This window comes from Geospiza fortis, unplaced genomic scaffold, assembly GCF_000277835.1.
Source record: "Geospiza fortis unplaced genomic scaffold, GeoFor_1.0 scaffold172, whole genome shotgun sequence".
NCBI lineage: Eukaryota > Metazoa > Chordata > Aves > Passeriformes > Thraupidae > Geospiza > Geospiza fortis.
Window position 1 is genome coordinate 6,390,596 of NW_005054309.1, and position 21,243 is coordinate 6,411,838.

General features: G+C 37.8%; 1 protein-coding gene across 3 annotated transcripts in view; it reads right to left on the minus strand.

Moving 5' to 3' along the window:
- Positions 1–21,243, minus strand: part of NAALADL2 (N-acetylated alpha-linked acidic dipeptidase like 2) — a 421,140-nt gene that overhangs the window by 24,068 nt on the left and 375,829 nt on the right. The window lies entirely within an intron of this gene.

The following is a 21,243-nucleotide window of genomic DNA, read 5'->3' on the forward strand; positions in this document are numbered from 1 at the left end:
TGGACTGAATAGAATCATATTGTACAATTCTTCCCAAGGTGTTGGGGGAGCAAGAATAATATCTATCCTTCAAAAGCAGTATGATTGTTTCTGTGCCAAAAGTAGCATTTTAATTTTACAATAGAAAGTAGCAGGAAAAGACAACAAGCCTCAGTAATATTAAAAACAATAGTACAGCAATTGAAAAGGAAAGCTATCTCCCAGGAAAGTGGATGAAAGCAGGGTAATATCAGAAATACAAGTTTCCTGGAGAAAGATTAATAGAACCTCACAACATTTCTCAGAAAGCACAGAAGAAATGACCTGGCCACAGACTGGTTTGGGTACAGAGACTGAGGGAATATGGTGTGTATCAGACTGCAGCCCACATCTGAGCACAGATGGGAAGTTATGGAGATTTACCTCCAGAGAAAACAGTATCACAGAAGGCATGAATTAAAAAAACCCTGCCTTATATAGAGAGAGGAAATTTAGGGAGGAATAATGTTATGTCAGGCCATTATCAGGAAAATCAAAGAACTAAGAGTGAACTTAAAGATAAAAAATACTATGTCTGGACAGCTGTGTGAAAGTATTACATAGTAACTTATGAAGAAACTTCCCAATTCCTCAGGCCATCAATGCTCAAAGGCCATTACATTATCTATTAGTAATTATACACAAAAATTGTCTGGAAAGCACTAAAAAACACTGGTCTCCGAGATAACAGAGAGGTATTATGGAAAGACAAAAAATGAAGCTGTAAGGACAAACTAAAACCTGTACAAGACTGTACCTAAACCAGCTCCATATAATCCAGCCAGAAGCAACTGTAAAAAGTCTGGTTCTAAATATCCAAATGGCACACAAAATCCTTCCATGTCCTGCATGGAACTCTTGCAAGACATACTGCCCAGAACATGAGCACCCTGTGAGTTGCTACAGATAAGCAACTGTGACACTGAAATAACATCCTAATAAAAAGCAGGTATTCTACATGGACCCCACACCCACTGAACCCCAGGACAGCACTACAGAACATTTAAATTCTTCCTTGACAGCCCATTTCTGCTAAAACTTTCACTCAATGGTAATACAAATACATATCCATAGATATTTTAGGAAGTGACATCAGCAGTTACAATGTTGTTGCTGATACTTTACAGTCTGCTACCACAATTTTTAAGAACACAAAAGCAAGGGAAAAATGCTTCTTTTGTGAAGCAGAAAAGTGGCATTTAAAGAGGACAATACCCTAGTAAGCAACTTTTCTTCACATCATTATCTCCTGCAGAATCTGGCTTCATTTTAATGAATTCTTGCCTTATTTCTGTTTCTTCCAAGGAATTTTAGTTTGCTTTCAACTATAGCAGACCAAATCTGTTTTCTTTTTCCTACTTAAATAAAATGATACCATCCAAATCTTATGACTGACTGGAGCACTTTTAGAAATTTTACAGTCTCTGTCTAGCACTGCAGACATCTGTGTGTTAGCAAACAGGTAGCAGTGGTGTTTATTAAATCACGTACTTCGTGGGCTAATCTGGAAGAAATCAATCATGTAAAGGAAAGCTCAGAGCATTGATTTGAACAGAGTAAGTAATAATGCTGCAGGAGCATATATCAAACCCACATAAAGCAGCAAGACAGAAAAGGCTACTGATTTCTTATTTATAGTCTTATTTTTGGATATACTATTCCCTCGAGCGCAACGCTGAATATACATGGAAAATAGAGACAAGCTTTGGCCCCCTTTTCCCAGGTGAAAAATGCATCAGACCGACTACTGAATTATTAAATGCAAGAATAATTTAGCTAAGAGTAAAGACAACAATTTTCTCATGAAGTGAAAAGCTAAAGCAGCATGATTGATTCTATTCCCATACTGAAGTGGTTAAAACACTAATGACAACTTTTCAAACAGCATTTATACATAATACACATACAATACACAATAACTGATGTAACATTTATACAATTATTAAGTCTAAGAAAAGATCTTAAGAGTTCAAATGCTAATTCATCCCATAACGATTTTCTTTCTATTTTAAAAAGAAAAAACAATTACTAACAATGCACTCAGCTGTGGGAAAGGTGTTTTTCAGTACATGAAAATTTATTTGATGAACTCCCAATTACTTTAAAAATAAGCACTAATATAAAATGTAACAATAACTGTAGAATTGTACTTATTTGTTCTCTATGAGGGTGGGGAGGCAGTGGTTGCCCAGAGAAGCTGTGGCTGCCCCATCCCTGGAAGTGCCCAAGGCCAGGTTGGACAAGGCTTGGAGCAGCCTGGGACAGTGGAAGGGTGCCCCTGCCCATGGCAAAGCCCAAAGATGAGTTTTAAGGTCCCTTCCAACTCAAACCATTCTGTGATTCCATGCATACTGCAAAACAAATCTGAATATTTAAAATAGGTTTATACCAAAGTAACATTATTTCAAGGTCTTTTACCTAAAGGGATAAACATCTTTGTAGGAAGGAAATAACTGCTGTCCCTGCTTTTACTTCTCTGACACTGTGTAGATCCCAACAGATAAAAGGAAAAATCACAAACTTAAAAAAATGCTGGTGTTAAAGATGATTCAGTATCATGTGACATTTCCAAATGACACTGTAGGTTCTTTTCTCTTCCAGAGTTTTACAAACTATTCCTTCAGGAACTATGCATTCTTGCAATTCTACCTATCTGTGAACCTAATTTGACTATAAAATCCAATTTTCAGGAACATCAGATGGATCCACAACACTTTCTAAAAGACTGTGACATAAAAAAAATACCTGGATTAAATGCACACAATATGTTCCTCTATATAAATTATAAATATACATTACCAGTTTAGCTGTTTTACAATGCAAATAAGGAAATGAAATAAAGTGGAGTTTGGGGGGATTCATCACAGGCTGGGGATTTTTTGTATGTCACAGCTGTTTTCTCAGGGAGCTAAACTCAGTGTTCAACACAACTTTCCTCCTCAAACATCCAAGCTGCCTACTAGCAACATAAAGGATGTCTGCTGGCACACAAATTTAATTTTTTTAAAAATATGAATACTTTAAGGCCAGGCTGGATAAATGTGAAAGGCTCCACAGAGTCTCTGTTACACAATTCCGTTTTGCTTTGGGGGCATGCTGCTCCTGAGCCTGCCTTGCAGGGACATGCCTCAAGTGCTGTCTGGTTTTCCTGACAAGGCAGGCACAGCCACCCATCCTCCATTCTGCCACAGCAGCAGAAACTTGCAAGATGAATAAAATTAAAGCATATTTAGTGGATATGAAGATATGAAAATATTATGCATGAGAGAGATCAATCTGCTAGAATAAACAGCAGCGTGCAGCGTGCAGGAATTTCTTTGACACAGAAGTTTACACACCAATCTTGGGGGTTTTTTGGGTTTTTTGTTCAGTGGAATTTGAAACTGTGCCGTATCCAGCCTGTGCTATGCAAACCTCAGTGGGTGGAAGTGCTGAGCCTTTAGGACATTTTTAGTTACATTAGGAGCATTAAAATCTAAACAGACATCTCAGATCTCTTCATATGCCAAGTTACAAATGACATAACTTAAAAAATCAGGTAAACTGCCATGTTTATCCTTCTGTAAACAATGTCTTCAGCAGTGCTGTACTCCAGTTTTACCTGCTGGAAAGAATTAGGCTCAGTTATTTGAAACCTGAGTTGTGCAGCACCAACTCCTCTGCATTTCAAGCCCTATGCCTCTGCAACACACTTTTAAAATTTTATTCTATGCATGCTAACAACACTTTACTGACATCTGTGCACTTCCAGACGAAACCAGCACACATGTGGCAGCTTATCCACCCAAGCCATGACAAACCATGTGAGAGGAGAGGCAGTGTGACATGGTAGTGTGGAAAACCTGTGCAGATTCTCAGCTACAGACTCAACATCCCCCCATCCCTAAGCCTGCCTGCTACAGACCCAAGCAATCCTTGGGACTGAGCAGCTCTGAGCCTCACCTTCCTTTGATGTCAGCACTAATTTTTTAAAGTCACATTTGCCCTCACACCTGGCACCTCTCCCTTCATACATTACCCCTGGGGGTCATGGATGGGGAAGGAACATGGCAGAATTCTGTCCTGTTTAGAGGGATCAATGACCCTGTGTTGAAAATAACAGCTCTTTCCTCTTGTTCCTTCCTTAAGGTGAGAGGAAAGGTTTAACTTTGGTGACTGGCTGTTGCAATGTTTAATCTCAGGTGTTCATCTTTTGCATCAAGGGTCTCTCTTCCCACACACACTGACGGGCAGAGTGACCTGCACAGATCTTCTGACATTAAACCAATTATAAACAACAGCTTCAGCCTCCACACCCATGTAAGTAAGGAACGAATATCTGCATATATTAAGATCCCCTCTCAGAACCACAATATTAGCAATCTCAAATGTTAAACCAATCAGCCTTCCCCACCTTCTCCCCCCCTGCAAAACTGAAGAAATATTTTTATTAATACAGGCAAATTCCATGAATATGCTGCTTCTGATTCCCCCTATCCACTCAACTTCCTTAATTAAACATGAGAAATTGAGTCTATTTAAATGAAATCTCTGATTCCCTGGCAATAACAATTTCAGCACCTAGTGTTACCAGATGAATGGCAGCAGTCGTGAGACTCATGAGAAATTAATGAGCATTTTTAATAGTGGGATCTCAATTTACTGTGGAAAAATTTCCTGCAGAATCAGTCTACACAGCAGGGATTTTTTTATATTCATCACCTTTCAAAAAAATTAACTGATTTGCACAAGAAAAATCAGAGGCAGGAACATGAGAAAACAACCAGTTCTTTGAGCCTCTATCTTTCTGAAAACCACATTCCCATGGTTAGGCAGAGAAATAGAAATCTGCCCATAAACACGTTCATTTTGCATTAAAGTTGTCAAACTTCAAAAATTCAGATTTCTTAAGTATTCAGTAGTACCATGTGTTTGTTGTTTGTTTTGGGGTTTTTTTCCCTTATTGAAATCTACCTTGGCACCAGGGCATGTATTCACACCTCAGATCAAATCGTATTTCGGAGTATCAGACACTGAATGGCTCATGCTGTATTTTAGGACAGTAGAGGGCTCTCTGAGAAAGGACTATGGAGAGTCTGTGCTACAGTAGGTGAACCAGAGCACAGCAATTCATCACAAATACCTATTTCTGAACAAGGAAAGTGGGAGTTCTTGCAAATATTAAACACTTCATTTCAACAATCCCCCCACCCCCAAATAATTTAATATTAGTTTACTTACTCTTAGCACAGAAAATATTGATTAGGAAATAAAAGTGATTGCAAATCAAACATGGACTTTCCCTCTCTTCAGGTATCCTGTGCACAGCAAGCAGCACTTGACTGTTTGTATCAGGGTGGCACACAGCACTAGGCATCCCCAAAATTACATATTAAGATAATCCAGGACTATGGTAGCTTGGGCTGGCTCTGGAATACAGATCTCTATTTACACGATCATACACTACGTTTTCTGCATGATTCATGATGAGGTTCTGAGTCACTGATAAATTAAGGTCAAAAATATCCTCTTAAGTGTATAATTTGCTTAAAATCTAATTTGTTGGCCAATTCAGTAATATACAGCACTTAGAACAATTAAATTACATTTTGTATGGATTTCATTCACAGCTGGCAGTGATCATTGATCCCACTACTTTCAGTTTCTTGCACAAAAAAAGAAACTCCTACTTATCTCTGCTTTGGTTTTTGTGTACTCGTAGAAATTACTGCTTTTCAGATTATATGTATATGAATATATTTTTTTTTTGTGTACCTAAATGCCTTTATATGAATTTTCTAATATCATGGTGTGATTGATGGGGTTGTCCCAGGAGTTGGACTTTGATGATCCTTGTAGATCTCTTCCAACCCAGGATTTTATACAATTCTATTAAAAAATATTTTAAATTACATTAATTTATAGTGAGGAATGATTCCCCATGCCCTGGGTTATTACTCCTTGATATTATCCAGAGTTTCTTTCCACTCCTACCTTCTATCCACATCCTGCTGCTCCTCACACAGAGCCTGGCCCATTCTTGGCAGTTCTCAGGCTCTTGTTACCGCAGGGGCAGAGAAGAGGGATGCTGAACTCCCTTCCAAGATAATGCCTTTATTGAGTTAGGCTTGGCACTGTGCACATGAACCTGTGCTCAACCCAGTTTGTTTGGAACTGACTTTCTGTCTGCACAGGGTTGCTGCTTACACAGCAAGCCATGAAGTCAACTGTGGAGCACATAAATGTAAGCAGCAATAATCTTAAGATGATGATTTTCTAATCTTGTTAATATTTATGCATGTCAAATTCTCCTGGTATCTGCATGCAAAGACAGTGTTGAATTAACTTCTAAAGGGCCACTAGATTAAAATCTTAGGAAAAAGAGTTAGTCAGACTTTTCCCCAGTGTGCATGGTTATGAGCACGCAAAAGGATGCAGCAGAATGGTCTTCTGCACTTCTTGGGCTCTGGCTGAGGAGACCACACCATGACAATACAAATCTTTAAATCTTCACAAACCCTCATGCTGGCTTTCTTACAGAGAATTTAAATATTTGCTCTAGTGTTAATTCTTTTTTAGCTCCAACGTTAAAGCCACGTTGCTCTGATGGTCTCTGAGGGGGACAAATACTGAAAGGTTTGCTTTAAAGCAGAATGATTTGCACATAACATTTCCAAAAACTCAGATACCATCACTGCACTGGAAATGACCTCTTGGATTCTTTCATTCTCTGCCCCTCTTCAGGTGTGGAAGAGGAGAAGGAAGCAGTGCTGGATCCTTTTGAAAGAAGCCATGTTAGCTGCCTGAAGCTGGCTACACACAGTCCTGAGGAAACAGATCTACCTATTGTTCTGGTACAAAGAAAAAATATACAATGAAATATGAAACAAAATCGATCTCCATAGATCAGAGTGAAAGATCTCCAATGACAATGATCATGTACAGAAATTGTATCGTGGACAGATGTTAATTACCTTAAACCAAAATTTTATTTATTTGCATGTGTAATAAAGCCATTTGCACGGTAAAACATGCAGTTAGCCATCAGTGCACATGCTTAAGCACAAAAAAATGCATTTTTTCCTTGTTATAAAGGGAAGTTTGAAGCAAAGAAAGTAAAAGTCCCCTCAGAGTAACAGACAAGAGGCGTCAGTGCAGATTGCTGTGGACTGGTATAAAACACAAACCAGGCTGTGATTGAGCCTGGACACCACGATCTCCCATGCTACTGGACAGCCTTGCCTGTGTTTGCTCCCAGATAATGAGCATCATTCCCTTCCCCTGCCTTGTGTGTGTGTTTAGGGCACCAATCAGGATGTTAGCACAACCAGCCCTCCTTACTCACAGGATAATCAAAGCACAAGATGATGGGACTCAAGAAGATAATTGATAATTTTGTTAACAGTTGCCAGACAGTTGGCTGGGCCCTGCTGGTCTCGGAGCCTTCCAAGGCAGACAGTAATGACTTGCAGAGAAAAGAAGCAGCAGAGCAAGTCTGCATTTAATCACCCAGGTTCACAAGCACTCTACAGAAACAGATCAGCCCAGAAAACAGTATGTTGCCTTAGAGCCCTGATAATCAGAGTATCTCCTCAGACACATGCATGAACCAAGAGTCTTCCCAGGCTGGAAACAACCCCAGGATCACATACCCAAGGACATCCAAGGACTTCCCAAGTTTCTGTTTGATCTGTAAAGCCACTTCTGCTCAATCTACAGGACTCAGTCTGAAACTTGTGGCATTGTTAAAAACTAGATAATAGTCATCAGAGGAGAGTGATAATAAAGAAATCTGCAATAGGAAGCTTCAGCCACAGCCTTCAGTTTAGACCTTGATATCATCTTTTTAATCACTCTCCTTTTACAGAAATGGATTTGATTTAATTGAACTCCAAAAAAAAAAAAAAGTCTCTAATCATACTTCATCAGCATGCAATTATTATTCAAGGGAAACCATATGTACTATTAAGCACTCTTAATTAAAATAATGCATATAATCTGCTTCAGCACCGAACAGTCATTCTCCTTGATGTTCATTATTATTTTTCTTCCATTATTGTGACAATACATTTTTTTTTTACTTTTTTTCATCTATCTCAATTTCATTTATACACTTTTTCAACATTAATGATCACGATATCAGGACTGAGATGCATCAATATACCACCATCCTTAAACTCTGCATTGCATGACCTTCAAAATGAGTCAGACCTGACTGTGGAGATTGTGAGATGAGGATGAGGAAATGCTATTAGAGGAGCCTCTGGTTAGCCCAAATTTTATTTGCAATTATATCTTCTAAGTGACCATACTGAAAGAAGAATATATCCTAGGCAGCAGCCAGTCCTTAGACAGAATTTAGGGAGAACCAGGGACAATGAAAGAAAGAAAGAAACTGAATTTAGGAGTTGAAACAACTAAAGAAAATCATCCATGATGGGTTGAGGAAATAGTTCCTTGAGGAACTTGTCAAACTTGGACAGTCAATTCAGCATACTCAACAGAACAAGCATTATGAAAAGATTAATGACATTACATATTAAAGTCTCCCCTCAAACTCAGAAAAGCTGAGATATTTAATAGTTATACAGAGAAAACACTGCTCTTTTCTCTCTTGCCATCTCTTGATGCAAAGGTACAATGAATTTTTCCCCTTAGGTCACTCTAATCAGTCAGGATTGGAGCAGTGACAGTTCATTAAACACGACAGACTGGCCCTGAGGGAGAGACACCAGTGACCCACAGAGCTGAGGATCCCAGGCAGACTGAAAATACAGCGTGCTGCAGTACAGAGCTCACAGAAAAGACCCATCAACATTAAAGGCACATTCCACCTCAGGGGAGAATTCACTGGGGCTACCCCCAGACACCAATATCTACTGCAACTTTCACAAACAGCCTCAATTTCCTTCTTAGGCAATTACTTCAATTACGGTAAGATTCTGCTCTTGGATTTACTTGCATGGGATTTACCAAGCTAGAAATGTATTTAAGCTTATTACAAGTATCAGAACTCAATGGCAGAATTTCTGTGAATTTTTTCCCACCATTTTTACATCAGAACATTCCATCTTCAATGTAAATAAAACAAGAAGTAATCACTTGACTTACAGTAATAATTTCAAATTTGAACCTCAAAAGGAGATCTATAATTAAACAGTATAACTTCACAAATAAAGTTGGGGTAAGGTTGCTTGTTTTATTTTAAAAAGAAAACATTAATTAAAGATGAATGTGTTTGGGCTGAGCAACCTCCCCTCAGGCTTGGGGGAAATGCCAAGTCTGACAAACCCTTTGAGTTTTAGGAAATCCCAAGTCAGTTTTATGAACTTGAAGTATTTTATAATTAGCTGGCATGTTCCTGAGACAGCCATTTTACCCAAAAAAGAAATTCCCTCATCTTTCTAACTTGTCTCTGAAAAACACTGATTGAAGACAAAATAAATAATCTTTCCCATTACAGATATTTATATGAACAGAGAAAGGAAACTCAGGTCATAGAATGGCCCTTGAAATTCATAAGAAACCCTAGCTGTAAAAATCAAAGTATCTGAAGGTAAAATTGAGATTTATTGGCACATCTGGGTCTATAATCATACACCTGTTACTAAAATCATTAAATTATGATGGCCATTTCATTCCACTGTATCCTTAGGTGGGTTCTGTGTTAAAGGGACAAAGCAGCATGATCTGATGGAAACAGCAAATATTACACAGAGAAGAACATTTTAAGAGAATATAATCTTCCAATAACGCAGGGAATGTTACTTGGTATTCCAAATATAAAGACAACAAGGGTGAAGGTCTGATCAGTTTAGTGAAAGGTAAGATGAAAAGGAAGTAGTTGAGGAGTCTGGAGAGTGAAACAGATGAAGTCTGGCAAAAGCAGACTATTTAGTAAAAAAAACAAGTTGGAATTTGCTGCAGACCATCAACAGGAGCCTGGGCAATGTCTGGAAAAGGAGAAGATAAAAAGGACATCTGAGGAACATCATTTTGATACAACACTATAGATGGATTCCAGGAGGAAAAAAGACTTGCAAGGCAAATACGTCAAGATAAGAGACAATTACAATGCAGAGAAATGGTTTGATCATGAGGTCAGGGAAAAAAGGATGGAATTAAAAGAATTCTCTAGAATGAAAATGTACCGGAATCCTAAAACGTCCTTTGGCATATTGTAATCTGTGCATTCCACATAACTTCCCTCATATTATGTAAAATTCCAAATTTTTACACAATTCCCCCCCAGACTGAAAAAGTGCTGTGGAATATGGCACTGACCCAGAGTGAACAAATACATTAGGGAGCATCCAAAGTGATACAGGCATGCATGTGTGTAAGTGCACTTCAATTCACAGATCAGAGAAAAACTCATCTCAAAGCTCTTCCATATGTTAAAATTGAAGATAGATGCAATTACATATAATATTAATTTTCATATTTTTAAAATACATGAAGACTTTCTAGACTCTGAGAATTCCCCCGCCCCCAGCCAGTAAAAAGGCAATGGGTATGTACTCTGAATCTGAGCATTTGGAAAGGGATTTGATGTAGTGTGAATAGCCTTAAACTCAATAAAAATAATCTTCAAAAGAATTTTGATATCAGAGTGAAATTTCTAGAAGATATTGCACTATGTCTCCATCATACATCAAAAACAGATTTTACAAGTTTTTCACTTGTATTTTCAGAAAAACTAAAAAGCCTTTCAGAACTGTTCTCATCTTTTGGGTATAGGATAATGCTGCAAGATTCTGAACCCTAATGAACAATATATTCATCCAGGTTTCATCCAATAATAATTATATGGGATGTTTTTGGAATGAGGAATTGATCACAATGCATATTTAACACTGTGTTTAAAGAAAATAGTTTTCACTTACAGACAAATTTTAGAAAATGACAGATTTTAGAATTCAGTCATTAGGCAAAATGAGTAACAAGTAACAAACTCCAAGTTTCCTAACACCACTTGAACTCCATTTCACTTTATCAATACCGACCTCTTAAGATATTTGAACCAGGGAAACTGGAAAGGATGCTAAATCTGGCAGTTTTTAAGCACTGCTAGCTGGGTCCTGCTGAGGGTCACAGCAGCAGGGCTGTCCCAAGGGAGTCTGGAGGCATCACTGTGTCTGCCCATTCCCAAATGTTTAAATTTTCCATTCCAAGAACAGCAGACTCCAGACACAATACTAGATTAGACCCCTATATTATGCTGATTTGTTAATATTTGTCTTACCTCCAGTCCTCCAGCAATTTTCTGCACAAAACCCTCGTGTCCCTGAGACAGAGGTTAAACTTGACTGAAGACAGAGTTAATTTTCTGCTTACTCTGCTTAAGTAACAACTGACATTTGCAAAAGAGGGGATGCGAAGAGGGGCACCAGTACCATCTAAGCTGACGGGTTTATTTGTGAAGAATATTACATTAAAAGAGCCCAATAGCTATTAGTGATTATTAATCTTCATTTACAATAATAGCCACACTTAACCAAAAAAAAAAAAAAAAAAGGCTATGCTGCAAGTCATGCAAAAGCCTTTTTAATTGTCAGCCCTGCTAGTCTAAAAAAGCCTTCACCCTATTCATTCAGTTATCATTCTGTAGCTTATAATTAAAGTGCTAATGTATATCAGAATTCTCTGATCTCAAAATAAAGAATTCTTTTACTAAAGAAATTCAGAACACAGTAGTGACAGGAAATTCAAGTTTCCAAGGAAAAATTAAAAGAAACAACCAAAAGTGATGTAATTAAGGGAAAACTATTTCAATTGAACAAGAGAAGGAAAAAACTTTGTGAGAAGTCATTTTGGATTGTGGAACAGTCCATCAAATAAAGCAGCGCAAGACTTTTCTCTTTGTAGTTAAATACAACCTAGGAAGAAAGGAAGTGAGTATATTGTACCAGCACCAATGGACTAAATGACCTCAAAGTTCTTTAGCTTAATCTAATGAGCAGAGATAATTCATAAATCCTGAAATCTAACTTCAATTAGCATGAGTTATCATAATGGTTCACAGTATCTCATCCATGGTATTTTATTTTCATTCTGAATTCACATTTGAGGGGAAAGAAAGTCAGCAGCATGTCACAAAGTCTGTCTAGACGAATGCAAATAAAAAACCTAAGTGTAGCCATCTGCACTACCTACAAGCATTAATCTCAACACTGAAGGGCATCAGAACTCTTGCCTGTCTTGTGTCTTACTGCTCAGTGTGGCTGAAACTTGACTTGAAAAAAAAAAACAAACCCAAAAAGTCTAGAACTAATTTTGGGGTTTAGTCCACTAAAAATGATAATTTTGTATTGCTGGGGATGTTAACTGGAGAGTGTTTCCCACCCCAGGTTAGCTGGCAGGTACTAAATAAAGCTGGTAACTGAAAGGGCAGTCCCTCTGGAAATGGATGCTGAGCTTTGAAACAACCTTTCAAAAGCAATTATTTGGTCAAAGATGTGAGTGGACACCAGGCAGCCTTGGCCCTTAGCTCTGGTATTGTCAGCCCTTCCCTCACCATCTGCTTCTCAGGAAAAGTGATCACATTTAACACAAAAGGGTTAAAAAAAAAAAAAAAGTCAGCCAAGCCTAATTACATCCCACTGCTATCAACCTGCATTCAGTTTCCATGAGCTTTGGATTAGGCAGCTCAATACATTTTCTAAACATATTACTGTGGCTGTTTAGCAGTGTAAAAGATGTGGTTTGCAGTTTTTTCTTCATTACTTTCTGTGAATTAAAACCACTAAGACTAGCAAGAAAAGCAACACAACTCAGTGGACTAAACCAACCAAAGTGAGAAAGAGCTTCTTTCTTAATTAAAAATCTTCCTATTAAAACCACATAGCTCAAGATCATCTCCAGTATTGCCTTACATGGACACTAAAAGCAAGATTCCTAGGCTGCCCTTTGAGATACTTTGAAAACTACAATTATTGGAGCAGACAGTAAATTTAAAGTTATTAGTTGCTCATTCTCAAAGTCACGCTTCAATAATTTTATTACCTATCTAGTCATACAAGAATGGAAGCTTGAAAGTCCACATCACCTAAGGAAATTATGGTAAAAATAGTCCAAGAAACACAATTATGGATCAGAGGAGACTGCAGAATTTTACAACAGTATATATACTCACCAATGATTTGTTCTGTTTTTCAGAAAATACAGAAAAAACATACATCCAAAAATTAGAAGTTCATAGAACTTTACGAATGAGTTTCTTAGCTTAAGTTCAAGTAGCTTTGAAATGCTCATACAAAGAATGAGAAGAATAAATGAGAAGAAGAAACTATTTTTTTTTGCTTCTAATTAAGAAAGATTTCAATGAATAAACAAGTACTCAAAATCACGTTGGAAAAACACTGGTTAGTTTCCTTCCAAAAAGGTTGTATTGCTTCACATGTTCGAATAAAACTCAAAAGTTGCTAGAAATAGCTTAATTACAAGCATGTGTTTACTACAGTTTCTATGAAAATTTAGGGAATTGTCCAAGCTGAGCATAGAAATTTTTGAAAAGTACTCTCTTCAACTCTTACAACCTTTGGAAATTCACTGTTTTCTTTGCCTCCTCATGAAAATGACAAGTGTCAGCCTGTAAATCAAATGACTGTATTTCTTCCTGTTTACTTTCCAATTTTTCATTCTTCCATATTTCTCCTATGACTGACACACAAGACCTGTGCTCTGATGGAGAAAAAGCTGAGCTCTAAAGTAGAGCTCTCCTCAGGTTAATACCCTGCCAACAGAAATGCATGGAGTACCTGAAAAAGACTGTGGAAAACACACCCCAAATAAAAATAAATAAATTTAAAAAAAAAGCAAAAGCAAGCTTACACCTTAAACTGTTTAGAGAGAAATTAAATTTACACCTGAAGCTGTTTACAGGGAAATTCAATTAAAACATTTCACAGTGTAAGGCTATTCTGGAGGAGGGTTCTCTCTATGTGTTATGTCCCTTTGAAATTGCTGTTAAAAATTAAGGTGAGACTATCTGAGGGTCTGGAACACAACTTGCAAGCAATGTACTGAAGGCAAACGTGATCATGCAAGGTATTCTATATTTCAATCCTCTGAAAGCAATTTACACACCTTTAACTGATTACACCTGACAATATGCAAGTAGGAAGAAATAAAGGGGAATAAGAATATGGAAAATGCTCACCAGCAGCTTCTTGAGAGTTCTGCTTACAAGGCACCCTTAGCCTTAACTCCTGGCCTGACAGAGGAGATGTTCTGCAGTGTCACAGAACATTTATAGCTGCTATGAGATGCTGTAGGCAAGCATATAAAAAGACAGCACTTCAACCAGGCTGTAATACCTAAAGTGCTGTGTAGATTCCTGAAACATGAATCTGGAGATTCAGTTTCCAGCAATAAGTAGAGTGATTTCAGTCTAATTCATGTGTAATAATGAACTGCCTTTCCTGGTGTGTTTAGGATGTGTATCCAGCCAATGATCACTGCCAAGGTTTGTAGACTAATGCTGTACTGCAGTGAGGACTGTGACAGTGGTAATTTGGCCAATTATGTCCCTTCTTTATAAAAACTCTAAAGCTCTAAGATGTTCCACCGAAATCTCCTTTTCTTAAATAAGATAAAAGGCATGAAAATATAAATACCATTCAATGGGATACTAGAAAGTCATGACATGCAAAGGGTGTATTTTAAGACAAAGAAGTAGTTTTTGTTGTTCCTACAGTATTCCCACAAGACCAGCTCTACTTCAATGATCTACATCAGTGAAGCAGTTCAAGCAGAAATGTACAAAACATGAAGGTTTTTAATTAAATGAAACATATTTCAGCAGCATATGTCACAGCTTTTCTGAGTGATACACTAAGGAGGTATTCATTCCTGATTCCATGCAAGTTTTTTATTTCATATATGCTCATAATTATCTTTAATTTAGATGTAAGCCCTAATAGAAAGTAAGGCAAAGAAAGCACAAGCAGCAAATAGAATCATCCTGCTTCCAACAGTAACACAATGAACATGATAAAAGATGAAGAAAGAGACTACAAGCCTTTAAAAAATATTTCGTGACGACATCTAAAAAACCAGCAAAAACCAAACCTACCCAGCTGCATGCCCCCTAGGTTTGTTTAATAGTTTCTTACTGTGTAACAAAATTATCCCCAACCCAGGACTGGGCTAGTGGATAAAATATCTCTATAGAAGACAACTGAGAACCCAATACTGAAAAAATACAAAATTCTTGCTATCATTTCTGCTTCTTTTTCTCCCCGCTAAATGCTAGAACAGAATAAAAGTACACAGCTGAACTACAAGCAGGGAGAAAAAAAGAAAAAATGGAACGTATTGATCAAACCCACATTTCCTTTTTTTGTGCTCCTCACCATGACTCTCACTTCCTTGCTTTGGTTTCTGATCCAAATTAGAATATATTGGGAAACAATTTTATGCACTGTAATATTTTCTAAGGGCTTGCTATTTTCAAAAAACTTTGTATGAATTTGCAAGTATTGATCTCTGTTCCTAAAAGGAAAACCTACCAGCAATTTACTGTGCCTAGAAATGGAAGATGAAAAGTAGATCATTAACAACAACATCACCTGTTTCTGGACAGGCTGAATGCATAGGATACTAAATGGGACACAAATTGATATTTCTTTATTTTCGAACTAGAGCTCAGTTTTTAAAAATATGCCCATGTAGCCACTGTGTTCTGTTACATAAACGGAACACAACTGCCCAAAGCTTTCAGAATTTCAGAATTTTTCCGCAAATGTCAGAATTTGGGCGCTCCTGCCAATGTAAGAGTCTGTTTTGTTAGGCAAGCAAGAAGCTAATTTCTCTTGTCAGGACACGAGTACTGAGTAAGACCAAAGCCAAGGCCCTCCCATTCCCAGGACACATCTGCCAGCAGAACATTTATTGATGGGGCTGAAGGGCACCAGCCAAGCACCTTTAACAGCCTCACTCTCCTGCACTGTGGCCTGGAGAAATGGTGGCTGTAGAGGCATCAAGAGCAGAAAAATTGCATGTTTCAGAGTTTTGCTTTAATAAAAAACCAAGCTGAATTTCTTTTGTGACACCCAGGCAATGAGAGACTGATAATTTTTTAACAACTCTAATGGTGTGATGAGATAAAAGCACTTGCTGTGGATTCAGACACTGTCTGTATCCAAGCATCTTAAGGTTTATTTTTGTTTGCTTCTGTCTAACTAAGAAAAATAAAATGGCTCTAGAGTATCGTGGTCCTTTTCCAGCAAATACAGATCAATTGAAAAATGCGCCAGATAACAGGAAACAAAATCTGAAATTGAATTTTCCCATTAGAAATTCATCTTCTCTATTAACTACACATTGTGATTTGGAAAAAATAAGCTCTCTAAGGTAGACTATAGTCAAATATATTATAGCGTTCGTCTTGTAGCACCCCCTGCCATGGACAGGGACACCTTTCACTGGCTCAGAATGTTCCAAACCCCATCCTACCCAGCCTGGGACATTTCCAGGGATCCAGAGGCAGCCACAGCTTCTCTGGGCACCCTGTGCCAGGGCTCCCCACCCTCACAGTAAAGAACTTTCTTCCTAATATCCAATCCCAACCTAATCTCGTTCAGCTGACACACTCTTGCTCTCTTCTTTGCCGCTGTGATGTGTTTTGTGAGTTGTTTTTTTTTTTCCTTCTGACACAGTAGAGAAGAATGCTGCAATATTTCTGTTTGGGGTTTCATCCTTTGAAAGCTCTAGACATAAGCAGGAGTGATCCAATTTTCAACAGAAAATCTGCAGAAGAGGAGCTTTTCAAAGAAATATAGCAAAATTCTTAGTGGAGTAAAGAACAATCATGCCAGCAGTTCACTGCCTGTTTATATAGCAAGGCAAAATAGGAAATTTAGAAAAGAAATTTTCAATAATTGATGGAAATTTTTTTAAAGTGAACCATATTTTTTTTTCAGTGAATGATGTTTTGAAGTAAGTGAAATTCCTAATTTAATTTTTTTTTTGAAAATTTGATACTTTAGTAAAATCTACTTTGTATTTGGACTACTTAGCTTTTTTCACATTTAGCTATTTTATAATGCAGGTTTCATTGATGCATTAGCGCTGTTTCAAACAGAAAATAACTTACTGATTTAGGATAATACTCATTTTAAAATGAAGTGATATACATGAAGCATTTAGAACACAGAGTTTCTGAGATAGGCTGGTTTAGATAAACACTTGAAAAAATATCTGTAGCATTCTTTATCTGGAAAAAAAATTGTTACTTAGAACACAACTAGAAATAGTTCCATATTGCCAAATAATTAGTCCTCCTCTCTCTTGTGAGATTTTACTGTAGACAGAGATCTTCTTCCTGCAAGAGAAAGGGAACGCCATGGAAGATTCCCAATCTCATGAGGAAAAAAGAGATGAGACAGAGGAGTTTTGATTAACTCATTTCCTGAACATTCAGCATTCAGTCCACTACATTATGCAAAATATCTATTGAGTTACAAGCAAGATTTTTTATCTTTTGATTTTTTTTGAAAACCATGATACAATGTCATTACAGTTTTGGCACTTCAGCATAAAAAGAAATGTTTCGTTCTCTTTGCCTCATTAGGATCTCATATGAGATCCTGTCAGCTGCAAGTTTGTTCAGTTTATCTCAAGAAAAAAGGAAGAAAAAAGCTTAACATTTCCCTTAGAAATGTCAGTCAAAAGCAATGCACTGGCTGGAGCTCCAAGTTCTGAAGAATATTGCTCATGTCAGTCGAGACAGAATCTTTCTGTGGGCCCATTTTCTTCATCACTTTAAAAAAGATGATATTTATGTAAAGGCCCAACCGCACCTTGCAATTACCCCAGAATCAAACTGTGCTGTAAGGAGGGGTTCTGTCAATGATTCCATCACATATTTCTCATTATGTGCTCTTGTCCTAGCTGAGAAGTACTTTTTCTAGGATCACAGCTTCACAAAAGATCAATAGTATTCAAATTTGAACTGACCAGGGAGACCAGATATTCAATCTTAAACCATTTCTTGGCTATCTGAAAATTCTTGATTCCGAAATTCTCGTGATTTAACTCAGGATATTTTGCAGGCTGTGTTCATTTAAATTCAAATTTAATCCTTCCTTTCCAGTCATGTGGTAAAGACACACTGCTGTTACTCACATTCTTTCATGCAGCTCTGCTTTTATTGTATTTGCAACAGTTGCTAAACAGCTCCTCATATCAGATCTTCCATTCCACCACACATACCTGTCTTAATGTGCCCATATAATTTTATAATCTTTTATTCATTATCATGTTGCACTTTTTATATTACAATAGAGCTGTTAGGAATGGCAACTGTTAATAGTGGAGGCTGCATGAATTATTAGTTTTTATGCCAGGATAAAAGTGTTGATTGAGGGCAGAGCACTGCTGTAGGATCAGAAGGAAGTTCCCATGAACCAGCTGCAGAGGAATGCAGAAATTCCAGGAATTTTGCAGCACTGTGCTTTCACCTCATGCCATGTGACCTCTGACATGGCATGGCAAACTAACTGCCTTTCAATTTGCTGCCGTTTTAAATAAAAGCCAGCAATGAAGCAGATCTACAAAATGTTTTTCTTACTAAGAGTTCAACCCTTTTGCTTTGTATAATCTTCTTAGTGCTGATGTTTGGAACAGGTGAATTTCCAGAGTCAATTATTAAAAACAAGTGCTGGCTAACCAGATTATAAACCATGATACTTGACAGAGCTGGTGTAAAACTCATTGTCAGACCTTTCCAGGCTTGTGAATAGTGTTAAAGAAAAAGCCTGGCAGAAGGTATCCACAGGGAATGGAATTGTTTCAGAATGGAATTGTTTGGAATTGTTGGGAAGGACCTGCAAGGATAATTCTGTGACTGCCTGGCCGACCCAAGGCTGACCAGGTTGCAGAATGTTGTTGAGGGCATTGCACAGAAGCCTTTTAAACACTGCCAGGTTTGGGGGAGTGAGCACCCCTCTAGGAAGCATGTTCCAATGTCTGACCACACTCCTGGTAAAGAAATGCTTTCTATATCCAGTCTAACCTGCCCTGGCACAGTTCAGCACCATTCCCACAGTCCTGTCACTGGAGCCTGCCCTTCAGCCTCCTTTTCTCCCAACAGCACAACCCCACAGCTCTCAGCTGCTCCTGTGTTCCAGCCCTTCCACCAGCTTTGTCCTCCTGGTGACAGCCCTTGTCCTGAATACACAGAATGGGAAGGCAAAAACCTTTATATAGCTGTATAGTGCAGTCTCTTCTTTGTACCTGATAACCTGGCTATAGAAAATCATCTTGTGGTAGCGCCATTCTAACCTCGCGCCCTTGAACAAACAGCTTTCTGTTAAAAAAAAAAATACACTAATTTGTCTTTCATTTATTAATGCAATTTCCCCAATTAGATAAACTGTGATTATTTAACTACAGCTTGTGGCAAGTCACACAGTTTACAAAAATTGAAAAGCACACAACAAAAAGACTGGAGTCTGAGTAACTAAACAGCAAACCACGCTGCAAGTCGAGCTTGACTAGATTTGTGTTAGATTTAACTCTGAAAAGGAGCATTCTTAAACATACAGCACAGGAACTAATTTTTCTTTAGCTACTGAGCAACACTAAAGCCGCATTATGAAACCAGTTTATTAGTGGTAAATAAAACCAGTGGTTCCCTAATAAAAGTGGGAGATGCAAATCTGCTTTCTCAGAGCTCAGTTTTCAATAACTCACCATAAAGGTTGCCAGAACTAAAACAGAAAAGCATTTTTAGGAATTTCCCTAAAGCATATACTTCCCTAAATGCCAAGTAATGCATACCCCTTAGGTTTTCAGCAAATATTGTCCAAATGGATTTACTAATCTGAAAGCCTATTTACAAACCCCACAACAGATTTATACAAACCATAACATATATGTAAATCTTACCAATAAAACCTAAATAAAGTTTTGATTAGTTTTTGATTTTTCCTGTGCACTTTGCCAGTACAAGCAATAGATTTATTTCTAAATCACAGTTTTGGGGCTCAGACATTAGTACCAGAATTTACAATTACACACACAGCCCTTACACATTAACGCTTAATCATGTTCTATAAATTCCAATCAGAATTTCTACAGTGAGTTCAGGAAGTCCAGATGTAGTAATGAGTTTCATAAAAGGCTTTGTAATCTGTTTCTCATGTTCTCCTCCAAAGTTCAAAATAAATCATACTCCATCCACAAAGCACCTCAGTTGCTGGGTTTTGTTTCTTTGTAAAAACAGCAATATGTCATTATGTGGCATGTTTAGCCATGGTTCTTCTACAATTCTATTGGAATAACATCAACAACATATGCAGAAAGGACTATTTAAATTTAAGGCATGAATTTTAAGCAGATCTAGGAATCAACTGGCCATAGAACTGGCATGCAAAGAACAAATCCTCCTCAGGCCAATTTTAACACCATTTCAGTTCAAATTTCAAAGCCTAGCAGGAATTCTGCTGCCACTGGAACACCCCCTGTGCCAGGCTCCCCATGCACTTCTCACTCTCATCTTCCCACAGACACCAAAGCTTGAATGGCAAATCAGATCTGAGAGCTGAAAACAAAACAAAGCCTCGAGCAAAACCAACAGCAAACCCTAATGGTTCCTTTTCAGTGAGATCAAATCTCACCCTGCTCACTGCATGGCAGCATCCAGATTGCCTCACGGGAACTGGGGAACCACAGACCCAGCAACCTTCACCTGATGGAGACATCTGATAATCTTAATTATTACATTAGCTTCAAAGCCTTTTGAAAATCCCATTCCAACAGCAGGTGTTAAAACTTGGCATTCAGCTCAGGGTTTGATGGGATACAGGCGACAGGAAGGGAAGACGCAGGGAGTCAGAAGTGATGTAGCAACGACAGGTGGAAGAAAGTAGTTCTTGTTATTTTAAGAGTTGTTTACGCTTCCTGAGACACTTCTAAAAAGCAGGAGAAAAGTTTAACTGACAACTTAAATTTCAAAAATGTTCCTCCATGGTAAGGTCAATAAATTATGTTACAAACAAGATATGTAACAGTGAAAGTTGCTACATTTTCTTAAAGTACTTATATGAATTGTTTTACTTTAACGCTATTAATATAATTCCTTATATTGCAAACAGGTTTTCTATTAAAAACTCTTTTGCCAAATCCTCTCTTGACAGAGCAGTACCCAAAAAGTGAAAGGGCGTAGTGTGCTGACCCCCAAGCTGTGCCCATACAAGGGAATGTTCTCCTCATTTGAAGCGAAATAAAGACAAGAAAAAG